This window comes from Oncorhynchus mykiss, chromosome 15, assembly GCF_013265735.2.
Source record: "Oncorhynchus mykiss isolate Arlee chromosome 15, USDA_OmykA_1.1, whole genome shotgun sequence".
NCBI lineage: Eukaryota > Metazoa > Chordata > Actinopteri > Salmoniformes > Salmonidae > Oncorhynchus > Oncorhynchus mykiss.
The window spans coordinates 39,864,482-39,883,775 of record NC_048579.1 but is presented as its reverse complement, the minus strand read 5'-3'; the positions used below and the strand labels follow the sequence as shown (position 1 = coordinate 39,883,775).

Below are 19,294 nucleotides of genomic sequence, written 5' to 3'. Positions count from 1 at the left end.
ATGTTTTATGGTAAGCAAAAGTATATTTTTTTATTGAAATATATGAAGTCAATCATTTGATCATCTATAGGCTAGAATAAATAAGGTCAAATGACCAGTGGAAAAAATATCAGAATTGGGATGCCTGACTAAATGCAGCCATAGAGCTACATACCCAGCCTGACATTGGCAATTAGCTAGTTGTTATTTTTATTTCAGTGTGGAGTCAGATGGGGGACTATGTTTCATGACACTATAACAAGAGTGGACTGAGTGCTGCTAAACTCTGAATGTGCATGATGGGCTTACAGAGGTAATACCCTCTCCCTCAATGTCAACAAAACAAATGAGCTGATCGTGGACTTCAGGAAACAGCAGAGGGAGCACGCCCCCATCCACATTGACAGGGCCGCAGTGGACTAGGTGGAAAGCTTCAAGTTCCTTGGTGTACACATCACTGAAATCTTAAATGACCCACCCACACAGACAGTGTGGTGAAGGCACAACAGCGAGGCAGAATAAATTCAGAAGGCGATGTCAGTACAGGTGCATCAAAGCTGGGACTGAGAGAGACTGAAAAACATCTATCTATCTCAAGGCCATCAGACCGGCCTCCAACCAGTACCCTGCCCTAAACTTTAGTCAATGTCACTAGCCGGTTACCACCCGGTTACTCAACCCTGCACCTTAGAGGCTGCTGCCTATTTACATAGACATAGAATACTGGTAAGTTCAATCATGTTTACATACTGTTTTACCCACTTCATATGTATAGACTGTATTTTAGTCAAGGCCTATCCTATTTAACTGTTGCTGTCCATATACTATTCTATCCTACGTATTATTCAGGTGTACTACTACTATATATACAGTACCAGTCAAAAGTTTGGACACATACTCCTATGGTTTTTCTTAATTTTTAAGACATCAAAACTATGAAATAAAACATGTCCCAAACCATCTCAATTGGGTTGAGGTCGGGGGATTGTGGAGGCCAGGTCATGTAATGCAGCACTCCATCACTCTCCTTCTTGGTCAAATAGCCCTTACACAGCCTGGAGGTGTGTTGGGTTATTGTCCTGTTGAAAAACAAATAATAGTCCCACTAAGCAAAACCCAGATGGGATGGCATATCGCTGCAGAATGCTGTGGTAGCCATGCTGGTTAACTGTGCCTTGAATTCTAAATAAATCACTGACAGTGTCACCAGCAAAGCACCATCACACTTCCTTATTCATGCTTCATGGTGGGAACCACACAAGATCATCTGTTTACCTACTCTGCATCTCACAAAGACACGGCTGTTGGAACAAAAAATCTCAAATTTGGACTCATCAGACGAAAGGACAGATTTACACTGGTCTAATGTCCATTCCTCATGTTTCTTGGTCCAAGCAAGTCTCTACCTCTTATTGGTGTCCTTTAATAGTGGTTTATTTGAAGCAATGTGACCATGAAGGCCCGATTAACGCAGTCTCCTCTGAACAGTTGATGTTGAGATGTGTGTTTCTTGAACTCAATTCCAGTTACAGAGTTACAGTTCATATGAGGAAATCAGTCAATATAAATAAATTCATTAGGCCCTGATTTATGGATTTCACATGACTGGGCAAGGGCTCAGCCATTGGTTGGTCTGGGAGGGCATAGGCTTAATTAACCACTTTGGAGCCAGGCCCACCCACTGGGGAACCAGGCCCAGATATTCAGAATTAGTTTTTCCCCACAAAAGTGCTTTATTACAAGTCAGAAATTCTCCTCAGCACCCCATCCACTCCCCCTCAGACGATCCTGCAGGTGAAGAAGCCAGATGTGGAGGTCCTGGAGAGGCGTGGTTATATGTGGTCTGCGGTTGTGAGACCGGTTGGACGTACTGCCAAATTCTCTAAAACGACGTTGGAGGTGACTTTTGGTAGAGAAATTAACATTCAATTATCTGGAAACAGCTCTGGTGGACATTCCTGCAGCCAGCATGCCAATTACACGCTCCCTCAAAAATGTAGACATTTGTGGCATTGTGTTGTATGACAAAACTGCAGATTTTAGAGTGGCCTTTTGTTATCCACAGCACAAGGTGCACCTGTGTAGTGATAATCCTGTTAAATCAGCTTCTTGATATGCCACACCTGTCAGGTGGATGGATTATCTTGGTAAAGGAAAACTGCTCACGAACAGGGATGTAAACACATTTGTGCACAAAATTAGAGAGAAATAAGGTTTTTGGGGCATATGGACAATTTCTGGGATCTTCTATTTCAGCTCATGAAACCAACACTTTACATGTTGTATTTATATTTTTGTTCAGTATATTAGCACAAAACAACCAGCTGTCAGTAGTCTCCGGAACATCAGGTAGAGAACGGTCTGGAATTGACCAATGGGAAAACGTTTAATGGCATAGACAAATAGGTTTCAATCAAGAGCGTCTAACCTATAGCAGAGCCCTTTTGACACACCCTCTGCATCGAGTCCAGTACCAGACTCAGACGAAGATTTTTATGAATAAATTAAGATAGACCAAAGTCTGTCGTTTTCCAACTAGAACAAATGAGTCATACTGGGTAGAACATGCCAGGAGGTGGGCAGAGCCAAGCACGAGCTAGCGAGATCCTAGTGCGCGTGTGCAATAACTCAATTTGCCTTTGCACTCCTTTTAATAATTGCGATTTTTTACAACTTTGGCAAAGGGTAAAGTCTATAGAACTTGGACAATCATAGCAAATTCTAGTTTTGGGAACAAAAAACGGTATTGTGATCAAATGCTTAATCGATGAGAAAACTGTCTGAATGACAAAATACATCTCTTTCGATCTTCTCCCACTGCCGGTCAGTGGATTTGGTAGTGCAAATTTATACATCCGGTGAAATATTTGTGACTCAGCTACATACTTGTTTTTTTTGTTACCAAAATGTGCAGTCCGCAACACAACGTCTAGCCGGCGGGAAATTCAAACGGGAGCTGTGTTCGAATACCCATACTACATATTATATATATTATATATATATATATATATATATATATATATATATATATCATATAATATTAGTTCATTTTAGTATTCTGTAAACGAACGGTATCCTTTCAGCTGAGCATACTAGTGTTACATCTGTCTACCGGAAGTTGATTCAGTTGATATGCAACCTCTTGCTACCAAGACATTTTTGTGTTCTTAAATTCAATCTGGAATGCCAGTGTGCTTTTAAATTCAGAGCATTTTCAGATTGTCAGTTCGTAAATTCTGAATGTTTTCCCTCTCTGAGTGTTCAGAGCGCACACTGGCAGAAGGGTAGGGTTCTGACCATCACAATGGCACTGCAGTCAAGCAAACAAGCTAACTGGCTAGCTATTTGACACAAATGAGAAAACACCTCATTCTGACCATTTCACTCGCCATAGCAGAGCTGATTAGACTGTTTTCATGTTATCCAGAGCTTTGGTAATTGTGCTACTGGCAACAATTTAATGATGCTTTTTTTGCCGACGTTTACTGACACCCGCCATTAAACAGGTGTTGAGCGTTTGTGAATTCCTCAATTATTCTGCACTCTAGCACACAGACGAGAGTGCTCTAAAATCGGAGTAGGTAGCCAGAGTGAATTTATGTCCATTGTGAAAGCAAAACGATGATACCACTTAGCTATGAATGACGTGAATAATCAAGTCAATAAACGTTGCATAGTTAGATAGGTAGCCTGGTGGTTGGAGCATTGGACTAGTAACTGAAAGGTGGCAAGATCGAATCCCTGAGCTGACAAAGGAAAAATCTGTTGTTCTGCCCCTTAACAAAGCAGTTAACCCACTGTTCCTAGGCCGTCATTGAAATTAAGATTTTGTTCTTAACTGACTTGCCTAGTTAAATATATATATATATATATATATATATATATATATATATATATATATATATATATATATATATATATATATATTTTAGTTGATATAATGGAAAGCTCAATTTATTAGTAGCCAACATACCGGTAGTACCTATGCTGTAATGATATGCAATGTGATTCGTAAGGATAGCGTTGCCAATATAACGTGTAGTGTAAATCATTTGAAGATGCATTACTTTAATACTTTGCTCAACATTTTCTTAACATTTGTCATAGTTAAGGCAATTAATTTGTATCCGCTATCGTCGGACTTCGGCTGCATATTTAACGCCATTTTCTTCAAATCTGAAAATGTTGCGAAGCCACGTCCATTTCCTGAAGAATTGCATTGTGGGCCCTAGAAGTACGGAAATAGTTTCCTCTGTGTGTTTTCTTTGTAATTTAGCGAACGTAGTATGCCATCCGGGAACTTTTGACATACTAACCCTATCCATTCTTTGAAAAATAACCATACTACATACTCAAATTACGTTACAAATAGTACGGGTATTCGAACGCTTTCTAAAAAGAAGGAAAGCCAAAATGGTTGTAAAGTTAATTGAAGCTGGGCCGACTGGAGTTGGTTAGCGAGATAGGCAGTTAACCTTGGGATATTCTAAACTGAAAAACAACAATACAGCAAACACGGAACTGTTCATTTGTGTCTGAAGAATCGTTTAGATGGTGTGTTGATGGTTCAAGTTTTTTTCCCTAAATATTTTGGGCTTTTGTCTCGACTGACGAATATCGATTGCCCTGATTAGCTACCATTTGCTTATTGACTGTGGTTTTCATCAACTTTTTTCACAGCATCAACTAACGCCAAGTTAACACAATTAGGCAGTTGAAAACTACAGCATGTCAGGATCTGAGTGGATTTGTAAGTAGCTAGTTACTAATATTGTCCATTCCTCTTGTTGCTAGTTACCAGCCTAACTAATGACTTTGTGTTTGAAAACAGCTACCTAACGTTAGCTTTAGCAGATAGACTTCTAGCTATCTTGTCGTGCTATAGACGTACTGTAACGTACAAACAACTTTATTCCAACGTTAGCTAGAAAACACTAACTACAAAGTAACTTTAATATTTTTAGTTAGCTGGCATGTGTTGCTTAATGTTAGATAGTTCACGTTAGTTTGCTAGCATGAGCCTAGTTAGACCAGGGAGGGCTACCATAATCTGCAACATTGACAGCTTAATTAGGATTTTTTTGATGGTGTATTTGTAGTCACTTTAGCACTACCTATATGTACATAGTTACCTCAATTACCACCTACCCTGCACATCGACTTTGTACTGGTACCCCCATGTTATTTACTCTATTGTTATTCACTGTGTATGTATTCCTTGTCACTATTTTGTTTTCTATATTTATTATTAACTCTGCATTGTTGGAAAAGGACCCGTAAGTAAGCATTTTACTGTTAGTGTACACCTGTTGTTGACGACGCATGTGACAGCTAAAATGTTTTTGCCTTTAGACCAACCAAAGCCATTTGTGGTTGAGATACAGGCTTTGAATTCAACCTTCGACTTTGGTCATATAGCTAACTATAGCAAATATTATATTGGCAAGATGGGCGAGTGGCCGCTTTAACAATGGATATAGATTTCCTCAAAGATGGGAAGTGAGATCAGGTGGGACCATTGTAGCCAATTGACCTCAACAAAAATTCCTCACTTCGTGGTCTTATTTTTGTGGACCGATTTTGGGCGTAGTAAACCCTATCGCTCGCCCCTTCCGCTCTGTCTCTATTCCCCGTTTGACTTTTTTCAGAATATTGATATTCCACCTAAAATATGGTATTTTGGAATATTACAGAATAAAATGGAACATGGATGTATTCTAACAAGGATAAAGCAGCAATACTCACCTTGCCCATTTATTCTTATTAGACTTGGCTTTACTTGATACATTATTGGAAGCTGTGGTGTGCTTAGATGCTTTTACCAGTCATTTGTCTTGAAATGGGTTCATGAGGCTGGGCGTGATGGATGTATTGACTTCTTGGTGGGTGGGTGTGTGTGCAGGTGGTGATGGCAGAGCGTCGCAGAGCAGCTGAAGCAGAGGGACCGTGTGCAGCGGCAGGCCTTCGAGGAGATCATCCACCAATGTTAGTGCCCATACCATGTCTCCGTGTTCAAGATGCTGTTTATTGACTGGTTTTTGTTTCTGCTGCCTGTGCAGTTTCCCAGAAAGTGTTTGAAGGACATATTTGTGGTGTTATCAGATAACCATCTCCTGGAGAAGTCCAATCTACAGGCTGTCCTTTCAGAGAGATACCAGTTGGATAAATATGACTTTCAGAACAGACATGATGGCAGGTAGGCCAGAAATACCTTGCTTGTGAAAAATTCTAAACGGAATCCTTGGGACGACTGTCACCCTGTTGAAGATTAAACTGTTAAGGTAAGGTTTAAAGTAAGGGTAGGGATGTCCCAAGGATACCGGATAGTACTAACTTGGCTAAGCATCTGTGTTTGGTTCCTCAGCCCGGGGGTGGACTCAAGTCGCAGCGACACCTTACAGCAGGAGATGGCCCAGATGCGAATCAGGCACTAGGGGGTGCTGACAGAGCTTCATAAGAAACGGGGAGAGGTTAGCCTGTTTATTATACCTGCCTGTCCAAAGTCCAGGCCAAACCTTCCTCTGGAGAACTACACTGTAGGCTTTCACTCTGACCCTGAACTAGCACAGCTGATTCAGCCAATTTACTTTCTGGGGAGCAGCTAATTAGTAGAATTGTGCGTGCTAGATTAGGGCTGGGGCGAAATCTGGAGGGTAGCTCTCTGGGAGGAGGATTGGGGCACCCCTTGGCCCGTGTCTGACAATGTTCCTCGCTGTCAAATCCTTACTTCCTCATTTCCTCTCAAAACAGACTGGGCCCGGTTTCCCGATAGCAATGGAACTTAGGCTTCAGGTGTTTTAGCGATGCATCTTTAAGACAAGGGGCGAAGATGTAACATCCGTTTCCCAAAACACCACGCAGAGAATTTTTGCGAAGTGCATCTTTGAGGTGTGTCCATACTGGTAGGAACGAAAGGGAACGCTGCTCTCGGATCAGCTTTCTCCATTCAAATATTTTATTAATCCACAATGGTGACAACGGATCAGCTCCAAGAAAGATATCGCCTATGACTGCATATTGAGGCGGTTTACTATAATGCTTACCCTATAATGCAGTAGTTCAAGATTAGGCACATTGCACATGTTATATATTGAGACAAATTACAGACCGTAGCAAAATATAACTCAGTTCATTGAACATGAAATGTATTTTAATGATTGAAATGGGCCTATAGCCTACAATATGTTAAAGCAGTCATCTCGGTTTTAATTTGAACCATGCCAACCATGCCTAGGAGGACATGAACAAGGACAATGTAATGATTTGACCCCCAGAAACTTTTTCAGACAACCCTTTTCCAGGTGGTTTCCTCATGCACACTAGTGCAGGAGGGAGGGGGGGGGGGGGGGAATTCAAATGCTAGGCTGGAGGTCCGAAGTACTGATGGTTTTCTGTTCTCTAACTGATAAGTAATCAGTCCCTGACTAGAGGGGACATGGCTATGAAGTCTTTGATTCAACGGAGAAACCACAACTTTAGTGAGGGAGGTGCAAACTCAGCCATTTGGGCACAACAACCAGACATCATCGCTGTAAAGCACATGTCAAACTCATTCTACGGAGGGTCGAGTGTCTTCAGGTTTGTCTAGGTCGTAATGGAAAGGTAAAAACCAGAAGACACTAGGCCCTCCATGGAAAGAGTTTGACACCCTGCTATAAAGGTCCCTTGGTTACCTCTCAAGTATTAACATGTATTCATTAGTGGAAACCTTAGCGTAACTTGCTTCAGCTAGGTTCCTCCCCGTTTCGGCCTGTTTGCTTCAGTTAGCCTCCTAGTGATCCTAGGTCTAACATTATCCCGGTATTTTGCAAATGTTCCATCCAAGAACTATCCTGCCAAAATCATAAGTGTCATTCTAAAGCATATAAAACCATCGGACGTAATCGTGTGCTATTCTAAGGAGTTATACAAAAATCTAAAATGTTATTGTTCGTTAACCTAAAAATATAATTGTAATTTCAAAGCAAAGTCATTGATTATTTTTGTTGTTGGGGTTTGAAACAGCCTGAATCAGAGGCAAAAATAGAACGGTTTAAATGAACAAACCACTTTATACACTGAACAAAAATAGAAATGCAACATGCAACAATTATGTTTTTACTAAATTACAGTTCGCATAAGGAAATCATACCTTTAAAAAAAGTTGCCATGGCTCAGAACCAGTCAGTATCTGGTGTGACCTCCATTTGCTTCATGCAGAGCCACACATCTTTTTCGCATAGAGTTTATTAGGCTGTAGAATGTTGTCCCACTCCTTTTCAAGGCTGTGCCTCTACCAATTGGATATCACAAAATTGGCGCAGAAATGGGGTATATAAAAAAAGATGCCGTGCATACCAATATAACGATCTATTTTGAAGTTTCAAAGGAAGATAACAAAATAGCCATATGCAAAGTTTGTGCTGCTATTATTTCCAGAGGGGAGAAGGTGAAGTCTTTCAATACTACAAACATAATTGCTCATTTGAAAGTCCATCATCCCCAGACGTTCAGCGACTTAGAACAAAAGCAGAAAAAAAATTAGGCGCACTTCCATTTGAGACTCAACTCGAAGGCGAAATCCATAAACGCTAAGAAAATGGAATTCATTGCCCTTGACAATCAACCGCTCTCTGTGGTGGATGATGTCGACTTCTGCCGACTGGTTGATCACCTCGAGCCCTGGTACACACTACCAAGAAGGTGCTATTTTTCAGATGTTGCCCAACCAGAGTTGCACAGTATTGTTGAAAGGCCCAAAGCAAGTAGTTCATGGATGGTCGTCACTGCTATTAGCTTCACGACTGACCTTTGGACCAGCGATGTCAGCACCATGCGCATGCAGAGTCTGACAGCACAGTGGGTCAACGAGGATTTCGTACTGAGGGAAGCCGTATTGCATGCTCAATAATGTGCTGGTTCTCATACCGCTGCTGCAATTTCAAATGGCATGAGAACATGTTGGAAAGAAACACTCCTAGCTCCATTCGAACAACGGACTCGAGAAATAACCTCAACTGCGTCTGCAGCAGACATGATACCCTCTGTCATGGCATTGAAACACCTGCTCAACAAAACCCCACAGTCAGTCTGCAGTTAACTTGCAAAAGTACTCTACAAGAGGCCGTGAACAAGCGATTCGGTGGCATTCTCTCTGAGCTTCTTAATTGTGTCGCCTCAATGCTAGGTACAAGAACCGCTACTTCGATGCAGACAAACAGGGTTTACGTGAAATGTTCGACACAGCTGGACGAGATGGAAACGGACAGTGACAGTACACACCGAGGATGAGGACCCACGGACTGACAGCTGAAACCTCACTGTTTGACATGTATGATGAAATCCTGGTTGAGAATGAAACAAATGAACAACGAAAAAGCACAGCAGGTAAGTGAGAGGTTTTCCTTGTAATAGGGACATATGTAAATGCCAACAAAATTTCAACTATTTAACTGTACTAGAATGCTTAAAAGGCTGCTAAAATTTTTAAAATTGGTTATTTGTATCGGGTGTTTTGGCAAGGAAAATATCAGTATCAGCCAAAAATGTCATATCGGTGCAAACCCAGTTTCATCAGCTGTCTGGGTGGTTGGTCTCAGACAATCCTGCAGGTGGTGGAGGTTGTGGGTTGGCGTGGTTACACGTGGTCTGCGGTTGTGATGCAGGTTGTACAAACTGCCAAATTCTCTAAAACAACTGCTTCTGTTAGAGAAATGAACATTAAAGTATCTGGCAACATTTCTTTTGGACGTTCCTGCAGTCAGCATGGCATGCTCCCGCAACTTGCGACATCTATGGCATTGTTGTGACAACTGCACATTTAGTGGCCTTTTGTCCCCAGCACAAGGTTCACCTGCATAATGATCATGCTGATTAATAAGCTTCTTGATAACCCATCCACCTGACAGGTATGGCATATCTTGGCAGAGGAGAAATGCTCACTCACAGGAATGTGAACAGATTTGTTGGTCTTGTTTTTCAGCTCATTTTGGTGACAACGGATGGCACTGTGATAGACTACATCCAATTTGCTGAGTAGAGTGTTGGAGGCTATTTTGTAAATTACATTGCAGAAGTTAGATTGGTAGGATAATCAGTTTTACGAGGGTATGTTTGGCAGCATGAGTGATTTAGGCTTTGTTGCGAAATAAGAAGCCGATTCTAGATTTTATTTTGGGTTGGAGATGCTTAATGTGAGTCTGGAAGGAGAGTTTACAGTCTAACCAGACACCAAGGTATTTATAGCTTCATAGTCCAAATATTTTATAGTCCACAAGTCCGAACTGCCCAGAGTAGTAATGCTAATCGGGCTGGTGGGTGTGGGCAGCGATCGATTTGAAGAGCATGCGTTTCGTTTTACTAGCATTTAAAAGCAGTTGGAGGCCACGGAAGGAGTGTTGTATGGCATGTCCAAAGAAGGGCCAGAAGTATACAGAATGGTGTCGTCTGCGCCCTCCGATTTGACACACTGAGCTCTATCAGAGAAGTAGTTGGTGAACCAGGCGAGGTAGTCATTTGAGAAACCAAGGCTGTTGAGTCTGCCGATAAGAATGTGGTGATTGACAGTCGAAAGCCTTGGCCAGGGTGATGAATACGGCTGCACAGTAATGTATCTTTTTGATGGCGGTTATATCGTTTAGGACCTAGAGCGTGCCTGAGGTGCACCCGTGACCAGCTCGGAAACCAGATTGCAGAGCGGAGAAGGTACGGTGGGATTCGAGATGGTCGGTGATATGTTTGTTCACTTGGCTTTTGAAGACTTTAGAAAGGATATAGCAGTAGCAGTTTGGGTCTAGAGTGTCTCCCCCTTTGACAAGGTGGATGACCGCGGCAGCTTTCCAATCTTAAGGAATCTCAGACGATACGAAAGCGGTTGAACAGACAAGTAATAGGTTGCAACAATGGCGGCGGATAATTTTAGAAAGAGCCCAGCTGATTGGTTGGGATCCAGATTTTGCAGCTCTTTCATTCAGACATCCGCTGTCTGCATTTGGGTGAAGGAGAAGCAGGGGGACGTGGGCCAGTTGCTGCGAGGGGTGCGAAGCTGTTGGTTGGGGTAGCCAGGTGTAAAACATAGCCAGCCGTAGAGATACTTATTGAAATTCTCGATTTATCAGTGGTGAGTGTTTCCTAGTCTCAGTGCAGTGGGCAGCTGGGAGGAGGTGCTCTTATTCTCCATGAACTTTAGTGTTCCCGAAACCTTTTGGAATTTGTGCTGCAGGGTGCAAATTTCTGTTTGAAAAAGCTAGCCTTTCTTAACTGACTGTATAACTATAAGAAATCTCAAATGTGTCATTACATCCTTCTCGTTTGGCTAGATTTCATTATCAAGCTTCTTGGTACTGCAGAGACATTCAATCCCCTCCTAGTTCAAGATCCCTGTTGCTCAAGTTGTTTTGTGTGTCAGATAGAAATGGCTCCCCTTGTGTGCGCTCCCGGTAATACTGTGTACCCTGGTATGGTATGAAAATCTGGATACCGCCCAACCCTAGTAGGCGTAGGCTACTTAACATTTTAAGATTTTTGGGAAACCTTTCCATTTAACATTATCGCTATATTTTTCCTGTTCCATGTTTGAAAGCTGGATGTTTATTTATTTTCTTGTTTCAAAGTAGCCTAGCCAAAATCCCACCGTAGAAATGTGGAGGCAATTATTTTATAAAGTTGTCCTCATATGCGCTCTCCTGTTCAATTGGATTTTCAAATCAACTTTTTAAAATGTTGTAGCATTCAAAGGCATTTTCCTAGTTATATTAGCATCCCATGATAGTGGTTGCATCTTTAGATCTCTGCTTTATCTAAATGTTGAATCTCTGTCCATGAAACCGCCGACAAGTGTTTTCTCGCAAATTGCAATATTCGCATGTAGGCCTACAGCTATGTAGGCTGTACGCCAACATCCGTTCAAGATGACGGCAGGGCATTTATGCTGAGCGTTTTGTCCATTTTTTTGTTTCAAGTCTAACAAGTTTTTATTACTTAGCAAAACTGTTATTGGCTGTGGGAGTTGTCATTTTAACAGGCAAAATCCTACAGGATCAAAGTGTTAAAATCGCTAGTAAACCAAGTAGTGACATCTGCTGTTTTCTACCAGATTTGTGCCGGTGTGTTGCCCTCCCTGATAGCCGAGTGAGGATACATCTGCACTGTGACTGTCTAGACATGTAGAGCCGAATAGCCTTGGATACTCCTCGACAGTCAGGCTTTTCATGTGTTCCGCCAATCTACCGGAGTCCTCTGACTCCTCTCCTGCCTTCCTGTGCTGTGTGATGGAGGTCGGAATCTGAGCTGACATAACGTGATTTGCCGGTCTACATGGCCCGCATCTACCCCACTCTGCAGTAGCCAACTGCAAGGCGACTGGACGCATTTTACCAGATCCACACACTGGTTGAAATCCCTGTCAGCACATTACTGCAGCGACTGTTGAATGTGCTGCCGTTCTAAGGCAGCAATGCTCGGGCACACACATGGCCTCTGACTACTAGACCTGTAGGTTACAGCTGAACATTTTTTGAATTGTTTGATTCAATGGTTTAAATGGGTGTTTCTCTACATATGGTTTTAATTGCTGCCAACATGGGTTATGGCTCATTGCGTAGTCTATCAAAACAATCTTATCTCCATACCCCAGTGATACTGCCAAACCCTACCTTGTCTCATGATAGCTTTTATCTTTCAAATTTAGCATTGAAACTGCAGTTATTGAACGCTGTAAACTTGATTTAAATGATCATTGTGCAGTTGCTTGCTTTAGACACTAAAATGCTGAGGTGCTCCCTCGGGTCATAGTCAATTGAAACTTTACACAGTTCTGTTAGCAGGCATTCCTGCGTGAACTTTATGCATGCAACTGGGATAGGATCGCGCTTATTCCAGACATTGCGGTAGCACTATTTTCATTTCACGTTTTCTACTATCTGTGATTAACACGCCCCTCTCAAAAAGTACTAGGTAAAAAGTAGAGACAGACAATCCCTAGTTTACAGGATAATTATCTGATTTGATCCATAAACAAAACGCACAATGGGCCAAAGCCAGACAGGGTAATTCCAAGGCCGACTGGCAGTTATTCAGGGTACTGAGAAATGAATGCACCTTGTTAAAACAGAAATGCAAATCTAGCTTCTATTACGAATCAACCAAGGCAAACCTCAATAAACCAAGGAAATTATGGAAAACCATGAATGCTAACACAAACTCTGGTCTTCTGCTGAAGTTGTCAGTCCCATCCATTGAATTTAGATGTCAAGAATAAACTGCTTGACATGTTTTTAATATGCATTTTCTTTTCTCTGAAAGTAGACGGATGGAGTCACTTGCAGATTTTAACTTTAAAAGGGCAGCAAATTGATAGGGTCACCTCCTATAAGTATCTTGGGATTTGGTTAGATGAACAGCTTAATTCAAACCAGCACATTAACTTGACCAAGAAACTGAAGTTGAAATTGTATTTATATTTTATGAACAAATCTAGCTTTTCAATGTCAGAAAGGATCTTGTTCAAAGCACTTTTTTTTTTATCGGTGCTGGACAGAGAATAAGAATCAGTCTGAGTTTCTCATTGGCCTCATTGCCTTATCACTCACAAGACCTCTGCTCTCTCCCCAAAGATGCGGTGACTGATGGCTGAAAATAAAGGATTACTCATGATCATGGGTCATAATCAAAAGGGTGAAATTTGAGCATTAGCTTGTTCCTCAAATATGACTTTTGGATAAGATATTTATAGCATATACTATGGTTGGTTAACTACTTAATTCGAACCAAATGTCTTAATGTTTGGGACTAGGTTAGCTGGAGCAAGGTTTGGAGAAAAAACATGTTTCTCCATTTAGTTTTTTACCTTTGGTTGGTTTGTAACCAACCAACTTACCCTCAGTTGTGGATGTTTTGACAATGTCTTTCTTTCGCTCTTGCTCTCATGTAGCTGGCCCAGAGTGTGATTGAGCTGTACCACCAGATTCAGCAGAAGGACAAGGAGATTAAGAGCAATGAAGCCAAGTGAGTCTACTCTCTACCTGTTATGAGTCTGTGTGATTGATTGGTCCTTTTGCATGTTTCAAAACTCCAGACATTTGCAGTATTGTTGCCTACTGATGTCATTGCCTCATTTCCATGATCCAGAGGGGTGATTTCTTCCTGATGAATCAAGGATTTTTGACCATCTTATATACATGACATTGATACACATTGCAATTGACCCAGCCCAAATCAGCAGTCCTCCTTTTTCTCACCGATATTAATACATTTTTCTGCCAAACGCATCTGCCAGGATGCAGGAGTACCAGCGACCGATCACAGAGCTGAAGGGTGAGTGCCGGGAGCTGCGTGGCCAGCTACAGGACCTGGAGCAGGCCAACCAGACGCTGAAGGACGAGTACGACGCCCCTCCGATCACCTTCGGTGCCCTGGAGGAGAAGCTGTGGCGCACCACCAATGACAACCAGGAGCTGGTGTCTCTCTGGATGGCTGAGAAATCCCAAGAGGCCAACAAACTCAATGCAGAAAATGAGACTGCAAGTGAGTAGGGTTGTCATTGTACCGGCAATCACGATACCAGGAAGTTTCATGACATGGAAACAAAATATGAAGCGGATTCAATTTCTTGAGTAAAACTGCCTTAATAATGTTGGAAACAGCCTTATGTTGTCACTGAGTCACATTTATTTATTCTAAGTTTTAGCACTCGTTATTTTACATAAAGCGGGATTTCAAAGGACCATATAGTTTAGTATGCTTCGTGTTTGTTTGTTTTTTGCAAGGGAAAAATCTCTTAGTATCTTGATACTTGTAGCGTGAACCCTACAAGTGAGCCAACCAGGGCGACACGGCTTGACTCGGCTCTAGTTGTATCATATCTTACGGCCCTCATCACAGTAGCAGCAGTAAGATAAGAGGCTATAAACAAACGCTACCTGTAGAGAGACAATGTGTGGAGGCACTGGTTAGTCGAGGTAATATGTACATGTAGGTAGAGGTAAAGTGACTATGCGTAGATAATAAACAAAGTCGCAGCAGTGTAAAAGTGGGGAGCAATGCAATTAGTCTGGGTAGCCATTTGATTAGATGTTCAGGAGTCTTATGGCTTCATTCTGAAGCATTCTGGACCTAGACTTAGCGCTCCGGTACTGCTTGCCGTGCGGTAGCAGGGAGAACAGTCTATGACTAGGGTGTATGCTCTGACACTGCCTGGTATATAGAGGTCCTGGATGACAGGAAACTTGGCCCCGGTGATGTACTGGGCCGTACGCACAGTAGTGCCTTGCGGTCGGCGGCTGAGCAGTTGCCATACCAGGCAGGGATGCAACCAGCCAGGATGCTTTCGATTGTGCAGCTATAGAACCTTTTGAGGATCTGAGGACCCATGCCAAATCCTTTCAGTCTCCTGAGGGGGAATAGGCTTTGTCGTGTCCTCTTTACGACTCTCTTGGTGTTTGGACCATGATAGTTTGTTGATGTGGACATCAAGGAACTTGAAGCTCTCAACCTGTTCCACGACAGCCTGTCGATGAAAATGGAGGTGTGCTCAGTACTCCTTTTCCTGTAGTCCATGTTCATCTCCTTTGTCTTAATCACATTGAGGGAGAGGTTATCCTTGCACCACACGGTAAGGTCTCTGACCTCCCTATAGGCTGTCTCATCGTTGTTGGTAATCAGGCCTACCACTGTTGTTATTGGCAAACTCAATGATGGTGTGGTCACCATGTTGAGGATGTGTGGCAGATGTGGTGTTGCCTACCCTAACCACCTGGGGGTGGCCTGTCAGGAAGTCCAGGATCCAGGTGCAGAGGGAGGTGTTTCATCCCAGGGTCCTTAGCTTAGTGATGAGCTTTGAGGGCACTATGGTGTTGAACACTGAGCTGTAGTCGATTTTAATAACATTCTCACAAGTGTTCCTTTTGTGCAGGTGGGAAAGGCCAGTTTTCATTTTTAAATGATTTTTTTTACCCCCCAATTTCGTGGTATCCAATTGGTAGTATTTACAGTCTTGTCTCATCACTGCAACTCCCGTATGGACTCGGGAGAGGCGAATGTCGAGAGCCATGCATCCTCCGAAGCACAACCCAACCAAGCCGCACTGCTTCTTGACACAATGCACATCTAACCCGGAAGCCAGCCGAACCAATGTGTCACAGGAAACACTGTGCACCTGGTGACCTGGTCAGCGTGCACTGCGCCCGGGCCGCCACAGGAGTCGCAGTGCGTGATGAGACAAGGATATCCCTGCCGGCCAAACCCTCCCTAACCCAGACGACGCTGGGACAATTGTGCGCCGCCTCATGGGCCTCCCGGCTGCGATAGAGCCTGGGCTCGAACACAGAATCTCTGGTGGCCTTAGACCACTGCGCCACCCAGGAGTCCTGGGAAAGGCCCGTGTTGAGTGCAATACAGATTGCATCTGTGGATCTGTTGGTGTGGTTGCAAATTCTAGTGGGTCTAGGGTTTCTGGGATAATGGTGTTGATGTGAGCCATGACCAGCCTTTCAAAGCACTTCATGGCTACAGATGTGAGTGCTATGGGTCTGTACTCAGTTAGGCAGGTTACCTTATTGTTCTTGGGCACAGGGACTATGGTGGTCTGCTTGAAAAATGTTGGGATTAAACTCAGAAAGGGTGAGTTTGAAAATGTCAGTGAAGACACTTGTCAGTTGGTCAGTACATGCTCAGAGTACACGTCCTGGTAATTCGTCTAGCCCTGTGGCCTTGTAAATGTTGACCTGTTTAAAGGTCTTATTCACATCGGCTACGGAGAGCGTTATCACACAGTCGTCCTGAACAGCTGACGCTCTCATGCATGTTTCAGTGTTGCTTACCTCGAAGCGAGGATAAAAGGCACTTAACTCTTCTGATAGGCTCGTGTCACTAGGGAGCTCTTGGCTGTGCTTCCCTTTGTAGTCTATAATAGTTTGCAAGCCCTGCCACATTCGACGAGGGTCGGTGCCGGTGTAGTACGGTTCAATCTTAGTCCTGTATTGATGCTTTGCCTGTTTGATGGTTTGTCGGAGGGCATAGCAGGATTTCTTATTAGCTTCCGGGTTAGATTCCCGCTCCTTAAAAGCGGGAACTCAACCCTTTTGCTCAGTGCGGATGTTGCCTACATTCCATTGCTTTTGGTTGGGGTTTGTACGTACAGACACAGTAGGGACGATGTCATCTATGCACTTATTGATAAAGCCAGTGACTGATGTGGTGTACTCCTCAATGCCATCGGAAGAATCCCGGAACATATTCCAGTCTGTGCTAGCAAAACAGTCCTGTGGCTTAGCATCTGCTTCATCTGACAACTTAAAAAAAAAATGTATTAACTGAGTCACTGGTGCTTTCTGCTTTAGTTTTTGCTTGAAAGCAGGAATTGGGAGGATAGAGTTTGCCAAATGGAGGGAGAGCTTTTGTACGCGTCTGTGTGGCGTAACGGTGATCTAGAGTTTTATTTTTATTTTTTTTATTCTTCTGGTTGCACGTCGCCTCTGGATGAGCTTTTTCCTGCTACAATGAATATAGATTTAAACTCTCTTGATAAATAGTGTGGTCTACAGCTTATCATTAGATATTCTACTTCAGGCGAGCAACACCTAGTCTTTACTAATAGATTTTGTTCACGTGCTGTTTACAAATATACATACACCGCCACCCCTTGTATTACTAGAGGCGGCTGTTCTATCCTGCTAATACAGCGTAAAACCTGCAAGCTGTATGTTATTCATGTCGTCGTTCATCCACGACTCTGTGAAACACAAGATATTAGTTTTTAATGTCCTGTTGGTAGGAGATACGTTATCGTAGTTTATTTTATTATCCAATAATTATAAGTTGGCTAATAGGACCGATGGTAAAGGTAGATTACCCTCTCGTCATTGGATCCTTACAAGACACCCCGACCTTCGTCCTCGACGTCTCTTTCTCCTGCGAATGACAGGGATGAGGGCCTTGTCGGGAATCTGAAATTATTCCTTTGTGTCCGACTCATTAAAGAGAGAACTTATACTGGTATGAGATGAGTAATCGCTGTCCTGATATCAAGAAGCTATTTTCGGTGGCAGAAACATTATGTACAAAATAAGTTACAAATAACGATAAACAGCACACAATAGCACAATTGGTTAGGGGACCGTAAAATGGCATCCATCTCCTCTGGTGCTATTAATGTTAAATATGGAGCAACCAGGTGGCTGGCTTGGAGCTGAGAAGGCTTGGAGACACAGTTGTGGCTCAGTGATCGATCATGTAGGTGCCCCCAAGTGTCCTGCAATTATAGTACTTTTTTGTATTTTAATCATGACTCAAATGCTCTTATCTAGAGCAACTAGCAATCAATGGATTCAACTAAAGTTGGCAAACGACCAAGTCATCTTCAGTTTAAATAAAACCTTCCAAATAACTGTTAGGTTGTTGTGCAATCCAGCAATTTTTGTAAAAAAAATACAAATTGCTTTTCATTCCAGGCGGAGACGAGCCAAGCTTCAGAAGGAGCTCGCAGATGCTGCGAAGGAGCCACTGCCCATGGCCGCGTAAGTACAGTTTACCATAGAACCACAGAAGTCTACTCTGAGCAGAGGGATATAATACAAAGCAGGATAGAGGACTTGGTCAGCTCAACTGGGGATAACCATTTAGTCAGGTACATTTCTATGGCAACAAATGCTTTCTGTTGCAAAGCATCTTAATCATCCCCTTCATTTTCCATACAATATCTAATCAGTCTACCTCAAATGTATTAATGTATGTATTAATGTATTAATCAAATGTTATGCATTTTGAATATTAACATTTTTATTACACTGCACGGGTAGTAATGAGAGGATGTGAGGGATCAAGGAAATACAATTGAGACTCACCCATAGTGTTAGTGGTTGACTTTTCTGGTTTCCTGTCGTCAGGGAAGACGACATCGAGGTTCTAGTTGAGGATTCTGGGAAGGGCACTGGAGAGGCCTGTCCCGACCGGCCGCTCAGCCGCACCCCCAGGTGGGAGTGTGACTCAAACATGTTCTTAGTGAAACCCTGTCCAGAAACGGCCCCTATAGCCAGTCCTACACAGTTGATATAAGAATTGGATAGATCTAAACAATGGAAGTAGCTACAACTTGCCATATGAAAGGCTTGAGTGAAGTCTTTGTTAATCTGCATATTGTTTCTACCAATATTTTTGTATTTAATTACTTTTTTATATTACGTTTAGTCATTTGCAACATTAACAATGTCTACAATGTATTTCTGATCAATTTGATGTTATTTTAATGGACAAAATTATCTTATCTTTCAAAAACAAGGACATTTTTAAGTGACCCCAGACTTTTGAACGGTGGTGTGAGAGATATATTCTTCCAAATGTC

General features: G+C 42.5%; 1 pseudogene across 1 annotated transcript in view; it reads left to right on the top strand.

Annotated features, from left to right (window-relative positions):
- The first annotated feature begins 5,888 nt into the window (after positions 1 to 5,888).
- The window catches only part of LOC110490054, a 32,182-nt pseudogene continuing 18,776 nt past the window's right edge, over positions 5,889 to 19,294 (top strand). The window contains exons 1-6 of the transcript XR_005036297.1: positions 5,889 to 5,964; positions 6,082 to 6,175; positions 6,344 to 6,449; positions 13,889 to 13,962; positions 14,234 to 14,481; positions 18,405 to 18,470. The product of XR_005036297.1 is annotated as an autophagy-related protein 16-1-like (transcript). The remainder of the gene's footprint in view (positions 5,965 to 6,081; positions 6,176 to 6,343; positions 6,450 to 13,888; positions 13,963 to 14,233; positions 14,482 to 18,404; positions 18,471 to 19,294) is intronic.